This window comes from Zonotrichia albicollis, chromosome 6 (genome assembly GCF_047830755.1).
Source record: "Zonotrichia albicollis isolate bZonAlb1 chromosome 6, bZonAlb1.hap1, whole genome shotgun sequence".
NCBI lineage: Eukaryota > Metazoa > Chordata > Aves > Passeriformes > Passerellidae > Zonotrichia > Zonotrichia albicollis.
The window spans coordinates 42,892,144-42,905,992 of NC_133824.1; the positions used below are offsets into that span (position 1 = coordinate 42,892,144).

The 13,849-nt window shown below is 37.8% G+C and overlaps 1 protein-coding gene across 7 annotated transcripts in view; it reads left to right on the plus strand.

Annotated features, from left to right (window-relative positions):
* The window catches only part of SOX6 (SRY-box transcription factor 6), a 369,248-nt gene that overhangs the window by 110,698 nt on the left and 244,701 nt on the right, over positions 1-13,849 (plus strand). The window lies entirely within an intron of this gene.

Consider the following 13,849-nt stretch of genomic DNA (forward strand, 5'->3'; position numbering starts at 1 on the left):
GTAATTAGTGGAGGAAAGTAAGAAACTGATTAGAGAAATGAAATTTCCCAGATGTTTAAGGAAAAAATGAAAGTTAAATTAGGTAAGCTCTTTTAACTAGTATTGGAGAGGAGTGCTTCCTTCAGAATGGGAGAGCTAAACTTAAAATTAGAAAACAGCTGGCAACTTGAGTTTAACTCAACTGTTTTCCTGCACGAGTGACTCTTAGGAATGCTCTGCTTGGAACATCATCAGGAACAACTAGTATAGAGCTGCTGGGGAGAAAGTAAAGCACAAAATGAAACTCTCTGTATGCTTATTTGGAATGATTAAGGTGATTATATTACTTATGTGTGTACTAACCCACAAATTAGACAAATTGGTTGGATTTTGAAGTAGTACTCCAGGATTTATTGTGTTTCATGTATATATGTAGTTGACACTTGAGCTGTAGCACTGTACTGGTTCAACTGGTTCATTTTAAAATTAATTGTAAGCATTAGCTTATTGACAGAATCCTAAACCAGCAAATGAACAGAAACAGTCTTGATCCCCCTCAGCTATAAACCAGTGTAAATTAGCTGTTATTTTAATTATTATTATTTATATCAACTGGGATAAAAGTAATGTTCTTAAGCAAAGGATAGAAACAAAAGATATCAAGCAGAAACTCTGGGGTTTTTGTGTCCATTCCAGTGACTTGTTTCAACAACACAATAGCGTAACCTGGGAAAAATGTCCCCCTAGAAAGCAATTTAGCTGGCACCACTGCTTTTGTGCCAGTTCCTGTTCTCAGTTGTGTATTACAGGAAAAAAAAAAGGAGAAAAATAAAAACCTGACCAAAAAAGTTAGACGTGTCTGGAATAGGTTGATAAGAACATCATCTGATTTACTGGAACTAGTTTGAGCAGGGTGTTCATGTTAAGTAAAATTGTATTTTCTTCAACGCAGACTGTGTAGATCCCAACCTGTTTAAAGGCTTAATGTCAAGGAGACATGAAACTCCAGAGGTCTCTGACTAACTAGACACACATCTGGAAACACAGCTGCACTCAGGGGAGGCTGCAGAAGCAGTTAGCCTGCAGCAAGCAAGCCGTTCTTGCCGTGACATGGTTGGTGCAGTAAGCTGAGATGGTGTGGAGGGTGGAGCATAAATATCTGTATGTTGCTTGATTCTCTACTTTATAACAACCTGATAGTAGCCAGGAAGAAGCTTGTCTACACAAACAGATGGCCAAAGCAAAGTTTGGGCCAGGTTATTTTTGTTTCTTGGACCACACCTTGTCTGTGGTGACAGTACTGGAGAGGGAGCGTGTTTCAGGTCATCAGGAGCTCATTGAAGCTCTATGGATAACACTGAGGTGTTTGATAAGATTCATTGTAAAGCTGCATAGTTCAAGGAAGCTCATCTCTTATTAGCTATGGCTAAGGTCAGTTATCCACACAATGAGGGGGAAAGTCTTTCATAAACAAGTAGATAAATATGGTGCAGGTGGTGCTTAGCCTTGCTGTAATGTTACCAAAAGAGCTCAAGAACAACTCCAGCTTTTACAGAGTCCTTATGGAGCACCAGCAGCATAGAGTGGTCAGATATAAAATTATGTAGAAGTTGTGTCATGGAAAAAGGACAAATTCAGGGCATTTTCATGCATACAGGTGTCTATCTCTACAAGATACTAAAGAGAGAACATAGAATTACAGAACTCTCCTAGAAGAAAATAAATTGTAAAATGCTAGGGCTGAAAAGACAAGTTGAACTAACCCAACCTAAATATCAGAATAAAACAGGCCTAGTGTCTTGTGGGTTTTGCTTTCTGCAAACTCTGTAATGTTCCATGTGTTTCAAAAGAGCTGTTTAGGTATATAGGTGTTTATTAGCACTTGATCCGCGTCTGATAACAGAGAAAAATCTTATAAGACTTCATTTTGCCTTTGGGGCTATTATTTTTGCTGTCTTTTGGAAAATAATTATATTTTCAACAGCTGCAAAAAGAGAAGAGCCTAAAGAGTTAATTGAATCACATGCTGCTAAAGGAAAACATTTTCTTTCCTTTTTTTTTCCTCATCTGAAGTAGGAGTTACATGTGTTCCTTATTACACCCAGCATAGTCCAGTAGTTTTTTAAAAAGACACACTCATGAAGCAGTGTATTCTCAAAGACACATTATTTTCAGCTACTAAATCCTGGAGCAATCCAACACATGTCATTTTTCACCTTCTGACTAGAGTTCTGTGGCTGTAGTGGATGATAGCACACAACACCCATAGAACTGTAAAATGTAATCCCCTGTCTTTACTACGCAGCTTTTGGGTGCATTTTAGTAGATGCCAGAGGAAAATCTGCTGGCATTTCTTTCCAAGTCCACATCAGTGTTGGTGTAGTTATTAATTATCCTGTGGTCCTTAGGCCAAATGTTTTAATGGTAGTAAAAAACACAGAAAAACAAACAACCAAGACAAAACCCACAGCAAATTTATTTGACTGTAATCACCCAAGTTTGTGAGAGCCAAAGGACAGCAGACTGTTTTCCCAAAAACGGGTCTCTTTACAGACCTTACTGATGAGGTTGTGATGTGCAGGTGCTCAGTGTTGGAGGCAAACAGGGGTGTTCAGAACAAAGTGGAGATTTTTTCAGGGCACTTTCTGCTTCAGTAGGTCAAGCAAGCAAACTCTGTGGTGCTGGGAGAAGGCCAAAGCTGGGTCCTTCAGCTGCACATCCTTTTGGCCTTTCTACCTCTGAACAGGAATGGATAAAGTAAAAATTATCTAACAGTTTGTCTGCTGTCTAGTAGTTTATGCTCATGTGCAAGTTTCCTGGCATTTAACATGTGTTTAAACCTCAGGGAGCATTGCAGTAGCCAGATCCTAATTGTTTATGCTCTTTTATTTTTTCAAAGCAAAGTTTTCATCAGGACTGTGCTTGTCTAGTTTCAATTTAAAGAATTGTTCTACCTCCATAATAACTTGGATTTTAAAAAGCCACATGTACAAGCATACACCCCAATTTTTTGCATGAAAAATGTGCGCTAAATATCAAATGTCCTTGTTCTTGCTTTACCAGGGTAGGGTTTTAGCATTTATTGAGGTAATGCATAGGGTTTATACTGAATCTCTCTTGTCTGTGATTTTTTCAGTAGAGCGCTTTTCCTTTGGAAAAATAATTTTTAGGACGCTGTAGGTTCATCCTTCTACTTTTCCCATCAGCTGTAGTCTGTTTAACACTGTCCCCACCTTAGAGAGCGCAGGGCTGTGGGAAAACAAAGTAGCTGCTGGTTGACCCCGTGACAACTGTCTGGTAAACCTGATTGCCAACCTAGAGCGTTGTTTAATCTAAAAGCCAAATAAAACCCTGCAGGAGAGAAACATTGTTTTGTTCTAAATGCCTATTAGGAAGGGAGCTGCTGTGTTATAAGCAGCAGAATAATAAGCCTCCCTGGCTTGTCAGGGTTCAGATCTAGGCAGTCAGTGCATACTTGCCTGGACTTCCTATTGCAAAGAAAGAGCTGAGTTTTGGAATTGATGTCGAAGTCAACTAAAACAATAATCAGTAATAGCAGCTTTGTGTTTCAGGGAGGATCAGAGTCTGCTTTGAGCTGTACTGATATAGTTCTAAAGATAGTATATGGACTTCATTAGGGTTATTCTCTTCTGCACCCTACAGCTGTGACATGGAATCCAGAGTTACTGGGTCCTCTGTCTCCTGCTCTCTGCTATTGGCTGTTTTGTTTTCCTTTTCTTTTGTTTTCTTTCAAAGAGGGTAATGAATAAAAGTGACTACTTCATCTACTAGTATCACTAATATTTTCTGCATTGCATGAGAAATGTTACTTTTGCATTTTCCTAAAACTGAAGTTTTCAGGGAATAAATTAGAAAGAAAGCTGGATACAAGCAAATAAATTATTGAGCCTTTTTATAAATGTTTTTCCCCCCCATCATACCATTCATTATCTTTTAAGGGTATAATCAGCATGCCTTAGGTCACAGATGATGATATAAGTTTGAGAAATTTTAATTTATCAAGAGTGATGTTCTGATTTTGCTTCCTTAGCTCCAGCATTGAAGCAACCCTTTTAGTATAAAAAATGTGCTAGTATGATAAAATACCTCTTCAAAAATTATTAGAACTACACCAAATGAGTTGACTGATACCAACCAAATCTAGAGACTGAATCATACAGTGGCAATTGAAAGAAAAACTATTTGTTGTTAAAAAATATATTGCTTTGTGGATATGCAATGTTGTTTTTAGAACCAGATTGGGAAGAGATCCCTGCTTTAGAAAATTTGTGAGCAAGCACTATATCAATTACTGTAGTTCTCAATACTAACAATTAGCATAGTGAATTCCATCCATATTATGTATAGGTGTGTCAGTCTAAACAACATATAATTATATGCAGGGTAGAGAACTTTTACCTCCATATTTATGTATCTGTGTGCATAAGCATGCACACAAATACATAGACACATGGTACAAGTCCCTTTCATCCATTATTTGTATGCATTCTACATATGCAAATACATAGCTAAACATATATGTTCATCTAATGGTCACGAATGTACATGTGCACAGTGATACTCTGTGATTTTCATAATTATATTTGGTCCAAAGCTTCATACTTGCTTAAAAATACTGTGTCTTCCATGTAATTCTACCTACAGAGATGACAATCTATAATTTAGAGAACTAATACACTATCAGCAAAAATTATTGAGAATTACTTGATAATATCAGGAGTACTTGAGAGTGCTGATGATTCTTCCAGGCCATTTGTAGGAGTTTTGTTTGTGTAATGCATGGGTCAGTTTTAGGTTTTAGCATGGCAATGGACCCGTGGCCATCGCTGTGTTCTACCTTGCTCTTGCAGGATTTCTATTGTTGAACAAATAGAGAATTGGACATTGTACATATTTAATTATTAGCTAAGATATTATTAAAGTTGTCTCTAGGGATTATAGAGATCTATTATAGAGATACTATCTCTTATAGAGATACTATTAATATTTTTGCCAATTTTTAAAAAAAATTTTTTTTTTTTTTTAAGAAAGATTTCAGGAGAAAAATCTTTAAAAAATACCTTTGTGGCAACATCTGTAGCAGTCTGTGAAGGGCTTGTGTCTCCTAATTGATGTTGTCTGGAGCAATTCCTTTCCTCATTGTTTCTGTTACCATCTTCTGTAGAATACCATCATCTTCTCATGTGATATTATATTGTGAAAACTGAAAATTAACCTGATCAAAATAGCTTTCAGATGCTTAATTAGATTTTTTTGTGTTTGCTGGAAAATAGGGGTTTTTAATAGCTTTGTTCCTTACAAGATTAAGCAAGTATTAATTCTGTTTTCTAGTATTCATCTTGCTTTGCTGATCAGACTTCTTTAATTATAAGAGGTGTTTATCACTTTTCTGTCCCGTAAAAGATAATAAGGTACACGTACTTTACAGCTTGAACCCATATGAAATGTTTTCTTTCATTCTTGAAGTCAGTGGACAAGTGATTAACCCCAGAAGTTGCACCAGTTTTTTTTTTTAATAACCTTACCACTGATGGCTTTATTTTAATGATAATTTAGGGAGTTTTTACATACAGTTTAAGAAAGCACTAGTTCTCATTACATGATACAGAGTTTTTGTGGAATTGCTGAGAGTTGTGTGTGATGGGTAGAGATTTGCTATTGGCCTGAGAGTATCAGTATTGAACTACTGTACATTTGTGTTCTGTGGTGACCTCAGAATCATGGACTAGCAATGAGGTACCAAAAACAAAAGTGGGCCTTGTTGCATTTTGGGTATAAATCAACAGATTTATACCCACCTCAAAACTTTTTTGAAAACTGTCAGTCATTTGTTCTTCTTGCTACGTGATTGTGGACTCACTGGTAATGTTTTACAGATAATCTTTCCTTTTTTCTCTTCAGTTCTATTTAATACCATTGTCATGGCTGAAGACACAAGTCTCTCTCGTCCATGGAGTGGTATTAATTTAATTTCATGAAACCTCATAAAGACCATTAAGCTTTATACAGGCACCTGCACTTTGCTTATAACTTAGACATCAGATTACAAGGTCAAGCGTGTAATTTTCATAATTTAGAAATAATACTGGATCAAGACTTCTAATACATTTGTTTTTTGCCTTATGGCTTTGGATAGTGCCAATTTTCCCCTCTATTACAAACGTGGCATAGCTACCCAACCTTTGTTATCCTATTATTCTGGTTTATAGATTGATAACCATTCTGTGAGTATGAGGTGTGGACCTGCCCCTGCTGCATTCCCTGAACTAAAGAGAAAAAGAAAAGAAAGAAAGGAGAAAAGAATCCCCCTCCACTAACCATTAAATTGTAGGGTGATCTGGAGATAAAAGCAGAATCTCTTTTTTGCTTTTCAAATATTTGCTTGGCCTTCAAAAGGTATTTGCCTTTTGTGTTTACATTGGATTTATTTTTTTGGCCTACATGCAGCAAGAGAATGATACATTAAAGAATAATGGACAATAGTGAGGAAAATGCTCTCAGTTTTCACATCTAGCCTGTATTTTCTACTTTAAGTTTATTTTTTTTAATCTTGTCTACTTCTATTTAAATAGAAACTGCTGAGTATTGTAAAGGGCTGTAAATGTCAAAGTATCAGATGAAGTACAGTACAAGAAGATTATCTACAGGTTGGCAGGCAGTAATGAGAGTTGGCAAAGTTCCATTTTCTTCTATGAACCTTTGGGACCTCAAGTTATTCCTGTGTGTGGCAGAACAATGCAAGGCTTCAAAAGCCAGTGATCTGTCACTTGCAGGAGTGCTTTCTGCTGTTCCTGAGAGAGACAGGTGAGGTTTGTCTCTATAAAGTTGTATAAATCCTCACCAGGGCAAAAGGAAAGGTGCTTTGGCTGAGAGTTGATGTCTGTGTCATATCATCTTCAATTCTTTCCCTCTGGATGGCATTAGAGCTTCCTTGGAACCTGCATTGTCCCTTGTGGATTTACTTTCATTGAAAGAACGGAGTTTAAGCAAGTTTGTATAAAAATGTAGTGTAGTTTAAAACCCCACTCTCAAGGGAAGCACCACTTTGTGACAATTGCCTGTTCCAAGTTTATCTTTTTTGTTGCTTGAGTCAGTCCCTTTGTTCTTTTACACATAACTACTGCATCATCAAAAGCTTGTGATTTTGTTAGAGTGAAGTCACGAGATGGAGATATTTCCCATACCTTCTTACTGTAATGTTTAGTATTTTTGATGCTCCTAACTTAAAAACAAACATGACCCAATGATTTATTCGAAGCATCTTGATTAATGCGCTTTGAAAACAGGGGCATTTATAATAGATAAAAATATATCTCACCACATGTATGTCATAAAGCTCTTAGTATGTTACAGTTTGTGAAAATTACAGTCAGTTAATAATGTGTCAGCTCCCCACTGTGTGCTTCGTAGGGTACTGAATGGGTGTTACAAGATTTATTTGCTGGGTTTTGCAGGTTTTCTGTAGCGTGTCAGATGCCTTGCTGATTGCTTGGTGAAGCCTGGAGCATGAGCTCCCTCCTGCAATGTTTACTTTAAGTCAATCTACATTTGCTTAAAAGTATGACAGGATTGAAATCAGATCATCTCCTTGGAACTTTCCTAAAAGCCTGGATACTCTTTAGTGAGACTATTGTGTGTAATTTAGATGCACGCTTTTGTGGGAATCACAATTTACCTCATAGTTCGTAGAATTACAGGGAATGGATTGGTAATAAAATGTGTATTGTAGTGTTGTTAAAGTGATAATAATATTGCAAATAATTTCTATACTACTCTGGGATTTTGAAGGGAGGATAGGGAGTTATTTTATTGACTTTGTTCATGATGTAATTACAATTTTCTCTCCTTTTATACCTTTCATTCTTATGTATTTCCTTGACCTGCTCATGTCTTCCAATTCTTTCATTCATAGAGAGAATTTCTTGGCCTTATTGATGCAGTGTTATTTTACACCTAAAATTTTAGAAAGTGGGAATGCTCAGTTAAGTTTTGAGTTCTGTTATCTTTCTGATGATTTTTTTTTTTTGCTGGGAATACATTGGAACATTTCTGTTTAAATGTTTCCATTCATGTCCTGCACTGCGGACAACCTTCAAGTTTGGTTAGAAGGTGCAGAAATACCTGTTTTAAAAAACTACAAAATCCTGAAGACAATTGATGACTGGGATTAAAATAATAGGATGGCAGGCAATTTGGGCAATGCATATGTGGTGGCTGTGGTATTCCATTGAATTGCCATATAAATGTTATATCAGGTTAACATGATGGGTAAATTTCTGTGTGACTTCAAGAGCATCAAGCACTAACTTATATAGCAATTGGCTTTAATAGGCAAAAAAAAAAATCAAAGGGAGTTGAGAAAAAGAGAAATTGTGTGAGCTGATTTAGGATTTGAGGCTCTTGTCTGATGCTAATAAAGTTTCCTGATGTCATTCTTTTTGTAGCTATAATGTACACTACAGAAATAATTTGTATAATGTGTGCTTGCGTGTTCTATCTTGAATGAGGTATATGTTTATAATTTCTGGCTTTCAGATTTAAATCTGTGAACACAGCAAGAGCTCAATGAGTTCTGATAATAATAGTCCTATAATGCAGAGAGCCTGAGAACTTCCTTGCAAATCGAAGGAGTCATTCATTTCACAAAAGTGGTAGAGAAAGAAACTTGCCAGAGTTGCAAAGAATCATTTCTGCCAGGGTCACACAGAATAGATTAGACCATAATCAAAATATTTTTGGGACATCTTATGATTTTGAGAGAGGTAGTTGAAAAGGAGCTTTGAGAATGGGTGTTTTGAGAAGTATATTTCAGATCCACCACTTTGACCGTGTTTCTGTCTCATGTGCCCTAAACCCATGCATATTAAGAAATATAGACTTTAATTCCATGTTTGGTTTCTACTGAGACCATATATCAGGAGAGTAAGGCTCTTTCCCAGGTAATTATTGGGGAGTTATAACCCTTCTCTTTTGTTTCTCTTTCCCATTTTGTGTGTGTAACTATGTATGCAAAGTAGCAGTGGTAGAAATTTCTAGAATTAATATGGAACAAAAATGTATGTTTTAAACTTTGTTGGTTTTTAATTTGCAATTTCTCCAAACTTTATTCTTTGTTTAAAATTTACCTTTCTTCCCTGCCTTCTAAAAACATATTTATTTTGGGTTGGTTTATTTGGAAATACTAGAGCACTGTGGGCAGAGTTTATGGAGATAGCATATTGAATGTTTCTTACATGCAGAATGAAATGGTAATTTTCCTTCTGTTTTGTACTTTCCCATTTTTCATATATTTAGTGATAATTGCATTTCATTGTGGAAGGTGTTTTCCACAAACAGGCTGGACTGGCACACTGCTGGGGCACCTTCAGGGGGCCCTGTGGTTCTGCAGAGAGTGTTATGAGCTGATAGCATATTTCTGTCTTTCTAGCTCAAAACTTGGGATGTTTGCAATACTAAGTTTGCGTCTGGTTGTTTTCATGAAGTTGCTGGCAAATCTAGAGGGAACATTCCCAAAATCTTCTCACAGTGTATTGCCATGCTGGACTAGTTCCTGTTCAACCTTTCAGTTGGTCTCAGGTGGCAGCTTTCTGGTAGGTGCTGGGCAGACGTTTGGTCCATCAGGCACCTTAATCTGTCTTTCACTGGTTTAAGGTTAACCAGGTCTCTGGGCTTGTTTTAAAGTGCCTCCATCCCTCCCTTCCTCCCCACGCCCCAAAACCCAGTGCCTGGTAAAAGCACCTGTGAGAGCCCCAGGCATCTCTTGCCCCTGTTATTGGCCTTTCAGAAGGAGGATGAGTGGGAAGCACTCCACAGCCTCGGGTCCCCTTTAGGAAGGTCTGGTGCCAAGGCTGCTGGAGCTGGTGGTGACTGCAGTGGGAGTGTGCACCCATTCCCACTGGTGATCCTCGAGGTCTGCCTAGTAAAGCTGCACCTTAAAATATCTTGAGTGAAATCCTGATTCTGCTGAAGTTGCTGGGTACTTAGGCATTAATTTTATATCAGCAAGGATTTCACCAGTATTTTTATTTTGCAGCTGTAGAGGGGGGGAAGCCTGAACCAAGATGAATGTGACTTCATGTTGTGAAATAGATTCTCTGCTAGTTTCATCCTTGCCTTCCTCCCATCTGAATAACTGTAAATGATGTTCTCTGTTAATAAGTGTGTACTTTGTCTAAATTGCATTTATTTTTCTTTTGACATATATACCATTTTACTATTAATCATCCCCTTCTGCTCTTTACTGTACAAAGACACTGTTGTGCTGATGGAAAATATATAATCTTTGGTATGTTGTATTTTATTTCTATTGTTGCTTTCCCATTTCTTTATGGAAAATCTTTCTTTATTGACTCTTAAATCACGGGTTAAGCCCTTATTGAAAGCACGTTCTGTATGTACTTCTTGTGAGTGAAAAAAGTTCTTTTGAGGTTATAGGCTAGGCTTGTACAAATACTTCACTATACAGTAAAAATTCAGAGGTCTCCTATATGTTATCTAAAGCTAGAAATATACCCATTTACTCAGCAGCACATCATAAAAGAGATGCATACTATGTTCATGTCTGTCAGTGCCTTAAGTCATCACTCTACAGCCTTTTTTAAATTCTCTTTTTATTGAAACCAAGAAACAAAGCAAAGACCAAAAAACAGCAAAACCAACATCAATTACATGTCAACATGACATCAAACAGCATAATATATCAGAAAAATAAATGTATGATCTGGTGACTCAATGATTTCTGTCCATGTGGCATTTACAGAGAGGTAAAGAAAAGGCAAATAGCTGCACATCTGTATTGGGAAAAATGTCCAATATAAAACTGGCCATTGTGACAGCATCAGAAAGCTCTCAGCTGAGATTACTTGGACATAAATAACATACGGAAGAGGAAGAGAGGTTCCAACAGTCTTGCTCTTTTATACATTTAGAGTTTTGTGCAATGAGCGTTGTACAGGTATAAATCTTTGTATAAAAACATTACTTTAAGGATGGAGATATTCTGCTTGCTGATGCCAGGTCCAGGTTTGTAGTTGGACATGTAGTACAGCTGCATGCAGAGTGATGCAAAAATGCAATGAGGGAAAAAAAAAAATCTCTGAAAATAAATATGACTATCTGGTGAAACTATTAAAATGGATACTGACTACAAGCCTATTTGTATATTTGCTGAAAGACATATGAAAAAGCCTCTTTGTATAAGTGCTAAACACATGAAAACCACTGAGAATCGCTTAAGCCCCTAAAATAATAATCTGGGAATTCCATTCATTATTATAGCAAAGGGCATCATAACTTTATGGTAAGTAGGGAAGGGTAGGAGAGAGGTGAGGCTGTGGGGGTGGGAACTAGAGACAGAAAACCCAGAAAGATCCAGAATCAAACACAGCCTCTGTTATTTGAATTTGTTTTTCGTTTTCAATGGAGTGATAACTGGAACAGCTCAGCCTGAACTGCCTGGCTCGACACTCCCCGTTCTAAGGAACTTGGATGTGTTTCACAGCTTACATCTGGACAACAGGGCACAGGGAAAAAAGGCTCAAGGATGGATCACATTCTCTTTGCACAGTTAGGGCTTGAATACAATATGTAAGAACTGTATAGATGAAAGAAGATATGTACACATAGACATATACATTTATGTATCTACACATGTGTTCATGTGTGTATAAATCCAGATTTACAAGGGACTTCTCATTTTGTTCTTCGGCTCAGTTAACAGATCTGTGTTCTGTCTCTTCAGAGTCAAAAGAAGTTATATTCTGGAATTTATCTTTTTTTTTTTTTTTTACCCAAGCTGACTATTTATTCAGCACTATCTGAGATCTCTTTTTGTTAATCTTATTACAAGTACAGCTATAGGCCTCAAAGGAGGTGATAAGTGACCCATTGGACCTGGAAATGGTGCTTTTTGTGAGAGCAGGGAATATGTAATGAACTCCTTATCTTATCTTTTAGATCAGCGATAACTTCAGTGAGACCACTTGGTCAATATTGTACATCTCACTCTATGGTCTCCCCAAAGCAGTGACAAAACTGTGCCCAGTGCATGCAACTTGGCCTCTGTGGATGGCAGGGCAGAGCACAGTGCAGCACAGAGCCTGTGGGGAGAAGCAGCTCCTGGGGGGAAAGTAGCAGTGCATGGAAACCTCAAAGGAAATTTAAGAAGGGATGGTGTGAGTGTGCACCCGTGTGCGTTTAAGTCTGAAGGCAGAGAACTATGAGGGCTATGTGGAACATTTCCTGGAGCTTACAGCTCATAAACATGGCAGGATTGTCAGCCCTGCAGTGTCCATCCCTTCCCTCTGGGCCCCTGCCAGTGCCCCTGTGCCCTGTGTCAGGTGCTGCATCCTGGCCCCAGGGTGGGAACTCGTCACACATCTCCTGCTGCTGCTCTAGCACTCCCACTCCACGTTCTTTTCAGCCAAGGAAGGACTTTTCAGTCTCCCAGATGCTTGGATGTCCAAGTCCAGAGGACAAGGATAACTTCATTTCTGTTGTTCCATTTTGTCCCTCAGGTTGCTAAAGGCAGGGAGCGTGAACTAACTTAGTCTTTTATTTGTGCGCTCATTTGTTTTGAGTGAGCTAACAGTAAACCACCAAGTGTCATATCCCAAAATTTATTAAAATGGCATGTAGAGAATAAAACTGCAGCTAACAACCAATTCCTTTGTTTCCCTGCTCTATTATGATTTAATTGTAAAATTTATTTTTCAAAATTGGGCTCATTCCATTCTCCTGCAAAGAAAATCCCCGCTGCCACTGAAACACTTTGGCATATGATGTGTCCCATCTTAAAACCTTTACAGGCAGCTGGCATCTCCTCATTTGCCTCTTCTAGACATAGATAAGTCCCTCTCTGTATTCAGCACATGGGAAATGCAGCTTTTCTGGAGCAGGTTGGAGCACTGATGTATAGACCTTGTTCCAAAGGAATGTACAGAAGCAGCATCATGACCCATAAGGGCCGACCCATCCTGGAGAAGAGACAGAACTTCCAACTTTAACACTTCCTTCCAAACTACTCCAAAACCTCTTTATCGTGAAAGCGTCTCTCTCGGAAGCATAAAAGATTTAGTTCTCTTGCTCCAGGCAGGACTTTTAAACCTAATACTTATATAAGTAAACTGTCCCCTCTAGTTCTCACATTAACTTATAATGCCACACTGGCAGGCTCATTGGTTATATTCTGGGTGTGTGAAACAGGCAGCTGCTGGAGATGGGCTGGCAGGCTGACATGGGCTGAGGTAACATTAGCAGTTAGATGGATTTTGGTTTTGACTGCTGCCTTAAGGGAAATTCCTGAAAATGTTTCTCTTATGTATTTACTGCATATAGTTCGTTTTTTACATGTTTGGGTATCAGTGTGATATTTCTGTGTTTCATTGTGTTTCATGCTTTTGTGCAATGAGATGAAGTATTGTGCTGCTGACAGTATTTAAATAAAAGCCTGGGTGGCATTTTGCAATGAAAATGTGAAGGTTTTTTTTTTCCAATTTAAGTTAGCATGAGACAAGAACACAAGTTTCTACTCTTTCAAGGAATTTATAAAGTTGGCAGTGATGTGGTTGTAGTACTATGCCACAGTTACCTTTTGACAGCTTCATTAGCATTATGCAAATATTTCTGTCAATTTTTGAACAAGCTGCATTTGCGATGAAAAACCTTACCATGTGCGCAGGAAGACTTTGCACAAAGTGTAGATTCAACACCCTCTTGACTCCAAACTTTTAAGAATAATTGTCTTTTTATTTTGCTTTGTAAACAGACATATTTGAACATAAAATCTGTAATAAGAGGGAACTTGTAATAAGGGAGAACTTGTGGCAAATACTGTGACCTTCAGTAAACT